The sequence below is a fragment of the Dipodomys merriami genome, unplaced genomic scaffold (genome assembly GCF_024711535.1).
Source record: "Dipodomys merriami isolate MVZ:Mamm:240054 unplaced genomic scaffold, mDipMer1.0.p SCAF_2, whole genome shotgun sequence".
NCBI classification, from domain to species: Eukaryota; Metazoa; Chordata; class Mammalia; order Rodentia; family Heteromyidae; genus Dipodomys; species Dipodomys merriami.
This window is the reverse complement of record NW_027203381.1, coordinates 70,401,054-70,415,400: the sequence shown is the minus strand read 5'-3', so window position 1 is coordinate 70,415,400 and position 14,347 is coordinate 70,401,054. Positions and strand designations below refer to the sequence as shown.

General features: G+C 48.4%; 1 protein-coding gene across 2 annotated transcripts in view; it reads right to left on the bottom strand.

The window, feature by feature from the left end:
• Slc12a8 (solute carrier family 12 member 8) overlaps positions 1-14,347 on the bottom strand; it is a 131,740-nt gene that overhangs the window by 57,927 nt on the left and 59,466 nt on the right. The window lies entirely within an intron of this gene.

The window sequence follows — 14,347 nt, the reverse complement described above, 5'->3', positions numbered from 1 at the left end:
CCAGCAGCCTGCTTTGTCTTCTTCATTCTCACCTCTACTCTTCCACAGCTCCTCTTCCCAGAGGACCACAAATACCCATCCTGCGCCTCTGCTTGAGCCAAGTCCCCTGCCCACCAGACCTTGCTCTCTGAGCACCAAAACTGTCTCACTAGTGGGACACTGGTGGCTCATACTTGTAATCCTATCTATTCAGGAGGCTGAGATGTGAGAATCAGGGTTCAAAGCCATCACAGGCAGCAAAGGCCATGAGACTCCTTTGTCCAACAAACTACTCACAAAAAGCCAGAAGTGGTGCTGTGACTCAAGTGGTAGAGTGCTAACCTTGAGCAAAGAAGCTCAGGGGCAGTTTCCAGGCCCTGAGTTAAAGCCCCAGCCATGTCACATGCACGAACATGCATGCACGTGTGCACACACACACAATTGGCTCTTAGCCAGGGGCTAGTGGCTCATGCCTGTGATCCTAGCTACACAAGAGGCTGAAATAAGAGGATTATGGTTTGAAGCTAGCCTGAGCAAAGATGTTTGTGAAACCAAAGAAATCCAAAGTGGAATTGTGGCTCAAGTCGTAAAGTACCAGCCTTCAGAGAAAAAGTTAAAGAGAGTGCCCAGTCCCTGAGTTCAAGCCCCAGCACTGGCTGGCACGTGCATGTGTGCATACACATACACACACACACACACACACACACACACACATACATACACACACACACACACACACACACACACACACACACGTCTCACTCTTTAGGCACAGCTCAGATGTTCATTCCTTTGGTCTTCACAACCTCACCCTGATTAAGATCAAATCTCCTCAATGCTCTTGTATTAACATGAGGCACATAAGGTCTCTCTTCAACTTACACATCTATGTAACAATGTGTTTGTAACCTGTGTAGGTATCATATTGAAAAGATTCTGATCTTTCAGCTGATGGACATATCCCACCTCCCTGCTTTCCATTAGATTTGTTCACAGACTAACTTTGTAGCAGAATTATCTCAGACCTGAATTCTTCCAAGCATTTTACACATATTTGGACATTGACCTTAACAGAGTCTTTCAAGTGGCTTTAATCCCCTGAGCAGCTTGCTGGTTTGTTGAAGGAGTCACTTTGAACAGTATCTGTGAACTTGCTGGCGGACCATGAAATGTGAAGACGAGTCACATGTTCTTGGCTCAGGAATACCCAGGACATTCAGTTCTGCCTTTCAATCTCATCTGAGAATGAGTTGCTTTGTTCCTATGAATTGTAGTTCAGGAGAAGCCAGCTTCTGCTCCTTTCCCTTCAAACCCCACAATCACACAGGATGGATCTCCAGCCATCACCCCACCAGGACACCGAGAGCCAGAACCTTCTGTGAGCCTGGTCCTCCACCCTCCTCACAGCTCCCTCCACACCCCCTAGCTCTTGGAACTCAGACCCAGTAAGCTGGCTACACTCCTCCCAGCTTCCAGGGTCATAACTTCATAGGAAAAATATTTTCCACACAAAAAATAATAATAAAATGAAAGCTCAGTGAAGCACAAGGGGGCTTGAGAAGTAGTCAGGACTTTAAAAGTTATTGTCGATTGCTTTTTATTTTTTGGCCTGGCTACAGAATTCAAGTCCCAAGTAGCACACCACATTTCTGAATGGTTTGGCCCCTTTGCAGCTGGTCTTCCCCTCATTAACAAAAAAGCAATAACAGCTAAGTTAACTTTAGCGTATCCGCTGGCTGACCCCACTGACTAGTCTTTCTAAGGAGAAAACCAGCCCAGCCTGCCTTGGAACTCAGCGTAGCCAAGCTGGAATGAGGACCAGGTCTGAAAGCACAGCTGAATGAGGGCTGTGGGCTCCGGCCGGCCTGCATCACATAAACACCTCATCAGATCCCACTTACTTCCACAGCCCAAAGGCCGCCCTGACACGGGAGGGTGGGCTTAGAGAGATTGGTGGGAGGTTTAGAGAGATTCCAGACCCATCAGGGTGCTGGGAAGCCCTTTCTTTACCTTATCTCTCCACTGGGCTCAAAGGATTAGGGGATGGGTCTAAAAAGAGGCCAGTCTCCATCCCACTTCTGCAGGGCCAAGGAGAAATACAACTCTGATAATATTCATACGCCAACATTCCAGTGCCAACTTACAGCGAGGTGCTCACTAGCAAACACAGACACACAGGCACACAGTGGCACATCCCTGGCACAACATGCATGAACACACTCAGTGATGCACTCACAAACACATTCACCTCTACTCTCACAGGCATAGCAAATACTCTAGCAAACCTGGAACTGAGGTATTTTAGTCTTTTGTATGTTTGTGTGCCAGTACTGGTGCTGGTACTCTGAGCATAGTCCTCTAGCTTTTGCACTTAAGAGTAGCCCTTTACCACTTCTGGCTTTCTGCTAGTTAACTGGAGATAAGTCTCACAGACTTTCCTGCCCAGACTGGCTTCGAACCGTGATCCTCAGATTTCAGCCTCCTGAAGAGCTAGGATTGCAGGCCTGAGTCACCAGCACCCAGCTTGGTGTTTTAGGAATTTATAGATTTAGGTATTTATAGAGATGTTTAGTATCATAGAAAACAGCTATATGTTAAGTAAGAAACTAGCTAACAGTTACAGTTTAAATACAAAAAAGTTTTCATTTACACATTCAAGAAAAGTACAGAAGGAAACATATCAAAATACTAATTCTGACTTTGTCTGTATAAATAATTATGGGCTTTTTCATTTTTTTTTTTTAAGACAAGATTTTGCTATGTAGCTTATGTTGGCCTTGAATGTTCAGCCCTTCTGCCTCAGCCTCCCAAGTCGTGGAATTACAAGTATATCCCATAATCCTGGAAATGCTTTTTTCTTTTATTTGTACAAACCACATTTCAAATGAGCATCACTTAGTTATTTTTAAGTACCTTTTAAGAAAACCCAATAACAGATCCTATAACTGAAAGCTACTGTCTCTAGTGAGCATCTCCATATATAAGTATCTCCTTTCTTTTCTATTTTCTTTCCATTTGCATTCTCCCTACTTCCCAGAATGATGTGAGTGCTTTGTGAGAAAAACATAAGCAAGAAAGTACAAATAAAATCAAAACCAAAACATCAACCAAACAAAAAAGGAACTGAGGGAGCGATCACCCTGACATACATTGACTCTGTAGTGATCGCTCTGGAACCTCGGGAGATATTTTATAACTGGGTTCTTTTGTCTGTGTTTTTTTTTTTTTGGGGGGGGGTCTGGTCGTGGGGCCTGAACTCTGGGCCTGGGCTCTGTCCCTCAGCTCTTCAGCTCAAGGCTAGCGCTCTACCACTTGAGCCACAGCGCCACTTCTGGCTTTTTTCATTTTGCTTATATGGTGCTGAGGAATCGAACCCAGGGCCTCAGGCATGCAAGGCAAGTGCTCTACCATTGAGCCATCTTCCCAGCCCCTGTCTGTGTTTGCTTTTTATTTTTGTGCCCATCCTGGGCTTGAACTCAGGCTCTTGCACTCTTGCTTAGCTTTTTCACACTCGCTTGGCTTTTCTACTCCAGGCTTTCCTTTAATCAATTGAACCATATCTCCACTTCTGGCTTTGGGATGATTAATTAGAGATAAGAGTCTCTGAAATTTGTCTGCCTAGGCTGGATTTGAACCACAATCCTTAGATTTCAGCTTCTTGAGTAATTATTACAGGCACAGGCCACTGGTTATAAAAGCCACCAGCTTTTTTATTTTGTCGGTCAAGGGGCCTGAACTCTGGGCCTGGGCACTGACCCTCAGCTCTTCAGCTCAAGGCTAGCGCTCTACCACTTGAGTCACAGCACCACTTCCAGCTTTTTCTGCTTAGATGGTGTTGAGGAATCAAACCCAGGGCCTCATGCATGCAAGGCAAGCACTCTACCACTGAGCCACCTTCCCAGCCCACCAGCTTTTATAACTGTTTTGATCAAGCCCCTTCAGGCAGGGCCCTGAAATCTAGTGGCCCACCTGTCTCATCAGCTACTTCCCCATAGATGGGAGGATCTCCTGGGGCTGGCCTCATTCCTCTCCCCTTATTCCCAGGCCTTTAGGACTTGTACCTCCCATCCTTACTCCCAGCTCAGATTCCCAATCCTAAACCAACTCCCAAAGAGGCTTGCTCCACTGGTCCCTCCCACCCCCAACACACACATCTGTTGGTCACTCCCATGTCCCAAGACCCTGAGCTTAGGCAGTGCAGCCTCTGATTGTCTGGTAATAGCTGAGGTGTGGTGTGGAGTCACTGGCAGGACTGAGACACAAAGCATCTTCCAAGACTTCTTGTAGTGACTCCTAATCCCTGACTAGCTGATGTCCAGACCAAAGGTTCTAATTCTTTCAGTTGTGACTCTATTTGAGAGTCAGCAAGCTGTGGCCTTGTCCCTGAATATACTACGCTGCATGCCCATCTCGGGGCTCCCACATCTGTGAAACCTCTGGTAGGGGATGGACCCCAAGGCTCAGCGCTGCTAGGCCAGGGGCTGTCTCTGCAGGTCCTGAGGGCACCTACAACATCACTGATAGGTCCCCACCTCAGAGTGGATGGCAGCTCCAGGAGGGACACAGCCAATGACACTGTCATACTTCAGTTCTTACCCAGGCAATAAGCTTCGATGCACAAATGGTACACAGGCACCAATGACATTGCAGGGCAAGCTGACAACTGTTTACTATGTAAGAGGGCCTAACATGGTCATCACTGACCCTCAAAACCACCATGCAGCTAAGAGGGCAGACAATGAGGTTTCGTTTCTTTATGTGACACTCTTCCAATGCCAGACCTGGCTTCGCTCACCACGGCCTCTACCTGGGCTGAGGGCCAAGCCTTTCTCTCCAGGAGATGCCCAAAGGCCCCTGTACCAGCCTTTTCACAAAGACTCCATGGTGTACATCCCCTTTAGTCCAGGAAACACCCCCAGACCTGACCGTGCCTTTGTGGGGCTCTATCAGGGGAGGACAGGCAGGATCCTAGCTTGTGAAATGCTGAGCTGAGAGGATATAGCTGAATTCAAAGTTTTCCACCCACCATACTATCTGTAATTTATCCCAGAGGGTTTTGTTTTGTTTTTGTTTTGTGGTGCTTGGGTGCTAGGCAAGAGCTCCACCCTTGAACTACATCCCCAGGCTAACGCTTGTTTCTTGATCTCAAAATGTCTCTTTGCCTCAGTGGGGCTTCTGGTTCCACTGCTGGAAAAACCAGGTCACGGGGCTGGAGCCTTGTCAGCCGAGGTCTTCCAGCTCTGAAAGGCCTGGATGCCCAGGGCCTGCAGCTGCTGTGTATGAATGTATCTGGCCTTGACCTGAACATCTGCTTGTGTATCTACAGAATAAAAATACTCTGGTCCCCTTTGAGCTGTGTGCTTTTAGGAAGAACAAAAACAGAACAGGGAGAGAGGGAGAGAGAGAACAAATCCCCATTAGACCCAAGGAAAGAACAGGCCCAGGGGGAGCCTTTGACGGTCTGTGTGCAGGAAGGCCTGACATCTCCCTCCAGAACTCTGTCGCTCAGGCTTCTTGTGATGCTGCAGGTGGGCCACAGTTTTTTAGGATCTACCATCAGCTCCCAGGGGTACTCATGGGGTGGCCCCTCCAGTCCCCCCACCACCTCATGCTACCAACAAATGTGGTCAGCTCTAGCCACAAGCAGAGACAGGGAACAGCTGGCAGGGTTGAGTGGAGGCAGCTCAAGTTCACTGACCCAGCTTCTGTGGTGAGGTGGGTGCTGGGAAATTCCCTGTGGCACCTTGGTGTCTTGGCCACCCCCTGCCATGACGGTACTGCTGAAATGAGAAGAGGCAGTTAGGAAGTCACCAGCCTCCACTGACAAACTTAGCAAATGAGATTTCTGAAAATGAAGCAGTCCCAGGGCTGCTGGAGGCAGGAGTGCTTGCTTTCAGGTTCAGGTCCCCACCCTGCAAACCATCCACCAAGCCACAGGCCAGACAGCCCTTTCCTGGGAATGGACAATGGGAGAGGCTGGCTCCACCGGGAATAGAAAGAGTGCAGGAAGGGCCTGGAGAGAGGAAGGGAGGGAGGGGGCCCAGCCCAGACCACGGGAGGGTGGGGCGTGGGAGATCACAGGAAGAACAACTATACAAGGAAAAGGAAAGGAGAGGCTGAGGTTCTGGGAAGGGACCCGCCTGAGGGGCCTGGGCCAGCGAAGGCTGCTGGATCCGGGGCCCTGGGACCCTCACTGGAGGCAGTGCGGTACAGAGGGCGCCTGGAGCAGGAGTAGGGCTTTCCACAGTGCCGGGGGCCTCAGGACACCCCACTCCCCTGGCAGCCCCAATCACTGTGGAGCTGCAGCCAGCCTAGTATCCCTGAGGGTCCACACTGCTTCTCAGGAACAAAGAGCTGCAGCAAATCTGAAATTACCTGATAGAGAGAAAGAGGAGAAAAGGAATATCCAAGGGGAAGTGTGGCTCAAGTGGAAGAGCACCAGCCTTGAGTGGAAAACGCTAAGGGACAGCGCCTAAGCTCTGAGTTCAAGCTTCAGTACCAGCACACACACACACACACACACACACACACACACACACACACACACACACACACACACACACACATATCCAAGGACTCCAGGTTGTCAGTCAGGCCACCCACAGGAGCTCTGCCCTGCACATTCACACGCTGCTCAACCCTAGCAGGGCAATAATCAGGGAATCCCTGTACTTAAGCAGGCCTGCCCTGCCCACCTGGGTTGTGCACTTCCTTCCTGGCCTTTGGTGTGGGCTCCTAGAGCTGCAAAGGATAAGGTGGTCCAGGTTATCCTGAAGGAGCCCAGTCAAAACAAAGCTCAAAGCATGAACCTGAGCACTGAGTAGAGGAATGTGGCATGGCAGGTGTGTGGGGGCGGGGGGAGAATGACTTTTAAATATCTCTGAGGCAAGGGCAATCTCAGGAGATTGGGGCCCAGTTCTACCAAGGCTCTGGGATATCCATGAGTCATTTTGCCCCAGGGGTTCTGCCCTCCTAATGTGCTCCAAGGGGATGCCAAGTCCTGGCCTGCAGACCATAACTCAGGAGCAGGACAGTACATCACTTTTCAGCATCTCTCTACTAGTGTGTGTGTGTGTGTGTGTGTGTGTGTGTGTGTGTGTGTGTGTGTGTGTGTGTGTGTTGGGGGTAGGGGTACACTATGTGCATGCCAGAACTGGGGATTAAACTCAGAGCCTCACACACTCACTTTTTCACTCAAAGCTGGTATTCAACCACTTGAGCCACACTTCCACTTCTGGCTTCTTGGTGATTAACTGTAGATCTTGGTGATTAATTGTAGAATATCATAGCTGGCCTCTGGTGGCTCACACCTGTAATCCTAGCTACTCAGGAAGCTGAGATCTGAGGATCAAGGTTCAAAGCCAGCCCAGGCAGGAAACTCTGTGAGACTCTTATTTCTAATTAACCACCAGAAAACCGGAAGTGGTGCTGTGGCTCAAGTGGTAGAGCGTTTGCCTTGAGCTGAATTGCTCAGGGACAGAGCCAGTGTTCAAGCCCCATGACCAACAACAACAAAGAGTATCATAGACTTGAGCTAGGCACTGGTGGCTCACATCTGTAATACTAGTTACTCAGGAGGCAGAGATCTGAGGATCACAAACCCAGATAGAGCAGAAAAGTCTATGAGATTCATATCTCCAAAAAACTACCAAAAAGCTGGAAGCGGAGCTGTAGCTCAAGTGGTAGAGCACACACCTTATTAAAAATGGGACAGCACTCATGCCCTGAGTTCAAGCTCCAGGACTGGCACCAAAACAAAACAAAAAAAAGAGCATCATATGCTTTTCTGCTCAGGCTACCTGACTTCCAATCATGATCCTCAGATCTCAGCCTCCAGAGTAGCCAGGATTATGTACATACACAAGCCACCAGGCCCTTTCTAATTTTGAAAACTATCTAATCAGAAGCCCTTTCTCAGGGCTGAAGATACATCATCCAAACATAGGGCTGACATTTGATAGCAGATATAAAAGCCCCAGTTGGGGGCTTCTGGATCTCTGGCTCTCAATAGGAGAAGCAGTTCTGGAACTACAAATATCGTACACCACACTTCCACATTAATAACGCAGTATGGTTCACACTCACTGCCCCAGGCCTTCCATGCTTTTCATTCTCCACTCTTTTGGATCACCAGTGCCTTCCATGCCTTTCCTTCATGCAGATAAGTAAAGATTAAAGAGAAGGAAAGAAAGAGAAACTATAGGCTAGTTTCTTGGGCCATTGTAACAATGGAAGGAAGAAGTCAGGTGTTCAAAGGCATGGAGAGTGGAAAGGAGCACCAACTCCAATTCAGTCCAGTGTGGAGTCTAGATACTACCACATCTCAGGTTTCTGAAGTCTCCCACTGAATTGGGTCTTAACAATCTTGGTACAACTAGAGGTATTCAACAAAAGTGCTTTGAAATAGAAATGAAGTTAGGTTTAGCGGTACATGCCTGTAATCCCAGCACTAGAGAGGTTAAGGTAGGAGGATCATGAATTCAGGTCAGCCTAGGCTAAAGAGTAAAGGTTTTTGTTGTTGTTGTTGTTTGTTTTGTTTTATAAAAAAGGAATGGGACTGTATTGGGCTGTATTGCCTGTGCTGTCTTGAGAGGCAGATGAAGTCCTGCTAGGTTTAGATAAGAATCCCACGTACTTCTGGGCATTGACTGGGTGCTTTCCCCAGACTGCAGTCTTCTTGCTGACCTCAGGCCTGGTTACTTTGGTTTTCCAAGGAGAGGGTGGAGAGAGGATGTTAGCCTGGCTTCCACACCCAAACCCCCACCCAGAGAGAAAATACACAGAGAAGGCAGGGCACTCCAGCAGTGGCTAGGGGGGGAAATGTGATGAGAGACTGGGCCTGCCCAAAGCCCAGGGAGTCCCACCCAGATGGCTCAGCGAGGGGCAGCCTGGAGCCTCCTCTGGCTCTGGGGAAGGCCTCCACCCTGTGGGAGGATTGGCTGCTGGGAAACAGCTGGAAAAGACCCCAGTGCGGGATATGTCAGGTCAGCTCCATTGGCTGAAAGTATTCAGTAACAAGAATGGCTTCTGCCAACCCCTGCACTCCAGTGTCACCCTGGGTGAAGCACCCATTTCTTCCCTGTTTCTAATAGTCAACAAATCTCTCCATCTGCTATCCTGGGCTCTAGTTTAAATACTCAAGGAACCCTTTCTTCACAATGGCCTTGGGTCAGATGAGAAGAGATTTCTGCCTTGAGAGGTTAACTGTGGAAAGAATGGACAAATGCCAGGAATGGGAGAGCCAGACTCAGGCTCACCTGGACCAGGGCAACAAGCAGCCAGACCGCGAGGGTTTCCTGAAATAACTCATTGAAGCCTCCCTAAAGTCCCTATAAAGAATGTGCATTTTCTCAGGGCAAGCCACAGAGATAGAAAGGTGACTGGGATTCTGACCTTGTGCTGCTGGCTCCCAGCTTGCCCAAGGATGCATTCTATCTAGGACAGGAGCCAGGAGCTCAAGGGTCAAGCTGGGGTGCAGTGCTGGAGACTAGAGAGGCTCCACCCTGCCCAGGCCCACAGAGCCTCCAGAGGATGGGCCTGCCCAGCTCTCAGCTCAAAGGAGCCCTGAGAAAGGAAAATCTGGCCTCTTATCTCCTGGGGGAAAGGAATGCACTCTCCGGCCAGGATAAGGGGCTGTTTTGACAGGAAATCTCCACCCTGGCTGTGGGGCCCTCCCAGCCACCACTCACTCCTTCTGGCTGTCCCTGCCTCTGGCATCCACTTCCCATGCTTAACCTCCTGACCCTGATACCCCCAAAATAATCCCAGGTTAATTTGGTCCCCCTTCCTCCCTCTCCCCTTCCTCCTTCCTCTCCCTGCTTTAATCCTCTGCCCCTGAATAGGTCCATGATGGTCAGAAGTTCTGACCTGGGAGTCACCGCCTGCCCCGCCTCTTGCCTGGATATCCTCCACAGGCAACAGCTGAGGAGGCCAATGGGCCTGGCAGAGAGCAGCAGCGGCAGCCAGCACTTGGTGATGTAAGCAGGGCCATCTTCCTGGCAAAGACCAGGCTGAAAATATTCAAACACCCAGGCCGCTGCCATGAGCCTCTCTCCCTCTCCTCCAACCCAAGTCCTAGCCAGGAAACAAAGCAGAAGCTCTCTTGGAATCCCATTATCTTAGGGCTGGGGTGTGTGTGTGTGTGTGTGTGTGTGTGTGTGTGTGTGTGTGTGTGTGTGTGTGTGTGTGTGTGTGTGTGTGTGTGTGTGTGTGTGTGTGTGTGTGTGTGTGTGTGTGTGTGTGTGTGTGTGTAACAAAGCAGAAGCTCTCTTGGAATCCCATTATCTTAGGGCTGGGGTGTGTGTGTGTGTGTGTGTGTGTGTGTGTGTGTGTGTGTGTGTGTGTGTGTGTGTGTGTGTGTGTCATAATAGAGTTATGCTCAGCATCTACAAGGCTCTGGGTTCAATATCCAATACCACAAGCAACACAAAAGAATCCCATGGCTAACGCTTCAGTATTAAGAACTTTAGATGTTAGTATCCCAGGAGTCTTTAGCCTAAAATTCATTTGACAGATGCGAAGGTAAGCACCAAGAAAGAAGATACCTTCCCCCGCCACCCACCCAAACTCTAAAGTCAGTGGCTGCTTAGTCAAGTCTAGAACTGGGTGCGTCCAACCCTCCATCCACAGTAACCTGTGGGTCCCCATAGGCTCTGCTGTGGTGTTCATCTCCGATGCTATTTGCTGGTTTTTCCACTAGACTGTGGGTGAAAGGTCTGCCCCAGGCCATGCAGGCCCAGTGCAAGACACCTACCTTCCTCTTGGCTAAGTTGCTACCCACTATCTGTTACCTAGGTAACTGGCACACCTGGAAGCAGTCACCTCCCTCTCCTGCTAGGTCACATCCTGGCTGCCTCTGGTCACCCCTCTCATCTGTCATAGGAGGGTCCCAGGCCCTGAGGTCACATCCAGATCCAATGTGACCACACCTATCCCCCACCTGGCCACCCCTCTTCCTGTCCCTGGCCTAGATAAGTCCTGGCCTGGTTGTGGGTCTTCTCTTTCAGCATGCCTCTCCTTGTCGGAAGCAGCAGCAGTTCAGTAAATAAACATCTTTTTCTACCTGAATACCACATGGAGATCTCTTCATTGGCTACCTAATGAAACCTACCTACTTAGTATACCTTACAGTGGGCAGTGTTGGGGCAGGGAACCTGCTCTCTCATTTTCTAGGTGACTCCAGTGTTCAGCCCCAGGAAGCATGCCAAGAAGTATAACACATTTCTCTCTCTCCCTCTTTCTCTCCCTCCCCCCCTCCACACCCACCCAGGAATGTCTGTCTGGCCCCCTCGGATTCCTTTGTTAGCCTTCAAGTGTCTTTGTGATGAGTGAGGGCCCTGAGATCAGGGCTATTTCCTCCTACTTCTGGATCCCCACCTCGGGGTGCTCCATGGGTAGGATGGCCATCCATCTTGGTGGGACAGTTCCCCTGGACTAGTTTGTAAGCTTGACAGTGTTTTGCTCACAGAGCACCAAGCTGCCCCATACATAAGCACACGTGAGTTAACAAAGACACCATGTGAGGTAAAGGGTGCTTTTAGGGCTGGGCAAGGGTGGTTCACGCCTGGAATCCTAGCTACTCAGAAGGCAGAGATCTGAGAAGTAGCAATTCAAAGCCATCGTAGGCAGAAAAGCCTCCAGCCTCTTACCTAAGTGGTAGAGTGACAGTCTCTAGTGAAAATCTTAAATAAGAGCCCAGATTTCAAGCCTCAGTACTAGCAGCAAAAATAAATAAACAAACATATGGTAGTAAATAATGACTGTGGTAAAGCAAACAACTTTGTGTGTGTGTGTGTGTGTGTGTGTTCTGGGGCTTGAACTAAGTTTGTTTTTTGGGTTTTGGGGTTTTTTTTGCTAAGCTCTTTTGCTCAAGGCTAGTGCTTTACCACCTTACTAAGAGTCTCAGGGACTTTCCTGCCTGGGCTGGCTTCAAGCCACAGTCCTCAGATCTCAGCCTGTTGAGTAGCTAGGATTATAGGTATGAGCCATTGGTGCCAAACAACTGCTTTTTAGTGTCTTATATATCAATGATAGAAATATGTAACACTGTACATATAAGTTTTATCTACGTGTTGTGGAAGTAGTTTCATAGACCGGGAAGGAGCAGGGAGATAAGTAGCACTGGCACTAGTGGCTAGGAGCAGTACAGATGGGGTGGTGCAGTATAGACACCTGGAAGTCAGACAGTTAAAGTTCAAATGCTGGGTCCTTGCTGACTAGCTGTGTGACCATAGGCAAAACACCTCCCTGAATCTGTCTTCTTATCTTCATCAAAGAGACAGTTACAGCACAGCTATGCCATGGATACTGTTAGAAGGAAATAAAATGCACAGTACCTGGTACATAAAGAATGTTCACTGAACATTAGCTATGACTACCTTCCTTGGTCTCTATACCACTTCCAACCTTAATTCAAGAAATACATAGTACCAATCATAGTGGAACACACCTGCAATCCCATTACTCTGAGGTAGGAAAACTGTCAGTTCGAGGCTCTGAGTTTAAACCCCAGTCCTTCCAAAGAAAATAAAAGAAATATAATAGCCATATGAACTGACCTATGATGCCAAGCTCCTTTTTTTTCCCCTAGGTATTGGGATTTGAATTCAAGACCTTGCACTCCTTAGCTTGCTGGTTTGGCTTGCAGCTACCACCTGAGACATATCTCCAGCCCAGCTTTTTGCTAGAATTTTTGGATCTGCGTTTCCAGAGTTTTCTGCCCTGCTGACTTTCAACTGAGAGCTTTTGAATCTTAGCCTTTGAGTAGCATGAGCCACAAGCACCTGGCAATTTCCTCTTCTTAATAAATTATTCTACTTCATTTTATTCTTTAGTAACAAGCAGAAATAGGCAGTACTTATTGTTGCAGAAAGTAATTAATTCAATCTGGGCCAAGAATTTCTTGACAAGGGCACTGTGGGATTCAAACCCATTCAGACATCTGACATAAACACCTAATGGCATATGAGAAATAGTTTCGAAAATACTAAGAGCTGAGTAACAGTTTATGAACCATTCGTCTTAACCAACTTCATAACACAATTTTTTCATGTGTGTGTGTTTTTGTTTTTAGGAAAATGACAGGATTCTCTACTGAAGTGGGAACTTTCCCTTCCAGTCTTTTATTCACAATAAAAGGGAAGACTTGTGAGCCAGACGCTATTTTCACATGCAAATGATGGCCACATGCAGGATAATTATGGCTCTGGGCCAGGCAGAGCCCCCAGCTGTCTGTCCTGCTGTCCGGGTGCAGTACATATCCGTGTGTGTGTGTGTGTGTGTGTGTGTGTGTGTGTGTGTGTGTGTGTGTGCTGCAGCCCTGAGAGTAGGGATTAGATTGTCTTCCAGCCACTTGATGGGAGACAACAACATGCAGAGCCCCCAGCTGTCTGTCCTGCTGTCCGGGTGCAGTGCATATCCGTGTGTGTGTGTGTGTGTGTGTGTGTGTGTGTGTGTGTGTGTGTGTGTGTGTGTGCTGCAGCCCTGAGAGTAGGGATTAGATTGTCTTCCAGCCACCCAGCTGTCTGTCCTGCTGTCCGGGTGCAGTGCATATCCGTGTGTGTGTGTGTGTGTGTGTGTGTGTGTGTGTGTGTGTGTGTGTGTGTGTGTGTGTGTGTGTGTGTGTGTGTGTGTGTGTGTGTGTGTGTGTGTGTGCTGCAGCCCTGAGAGTAGGGATTAGATTGTCTTCCAGCCACTTGATGGGAGACAACAACATGTGTGAGCAAGACTAAAAACACACACCGCACTGGAACTTGTACAGATGAAATGCACTGGCAGGAAGACAGCTTTACTCACTAGATCACACAAAAGGCTGGCCAGGAGTTACTAGAAGAAGTGAAATGCCAGATACTGTGCTGGGGAGTTTGTGGGTGGGATGCTAATACTGGGGTTTGAACTCCAGGCCTGGGTGCTGTTCCTTAGCTTTTTTTGCTCAAAGCTAACACTCTATCATTTGAGCCACAACTCTGCTTTTGGCTTTTTTGTTTGTTTGTTTTCAGGTTAATTGAAGATAAGAGATCACAAAAATGACTCCCAAGTTGAACCTGGTCTTCTCTTACACTTACACTAACACACACACACACACACACACACACACACACACACACACACACACACACACACACACACACACACACACACACACACACCGTCAATTTAGGCTGAGTCTTCTCTTGCCTGCTCAAGGTCCCTCTGCCACTAGTGTCTCCCCATGCCTTGCCCACACGAAGCCCAGCCCAGGCAAGGTTTGTAAACAACTCCTATACCCATGCTTGCCCATCTTATAAAAAAAAAAGCCCACTGACCATTTGCTCAGCTTTTAGGATTTATGCATTTATCCTTATTTTATTTGCTATTCTTACTTCAAAGA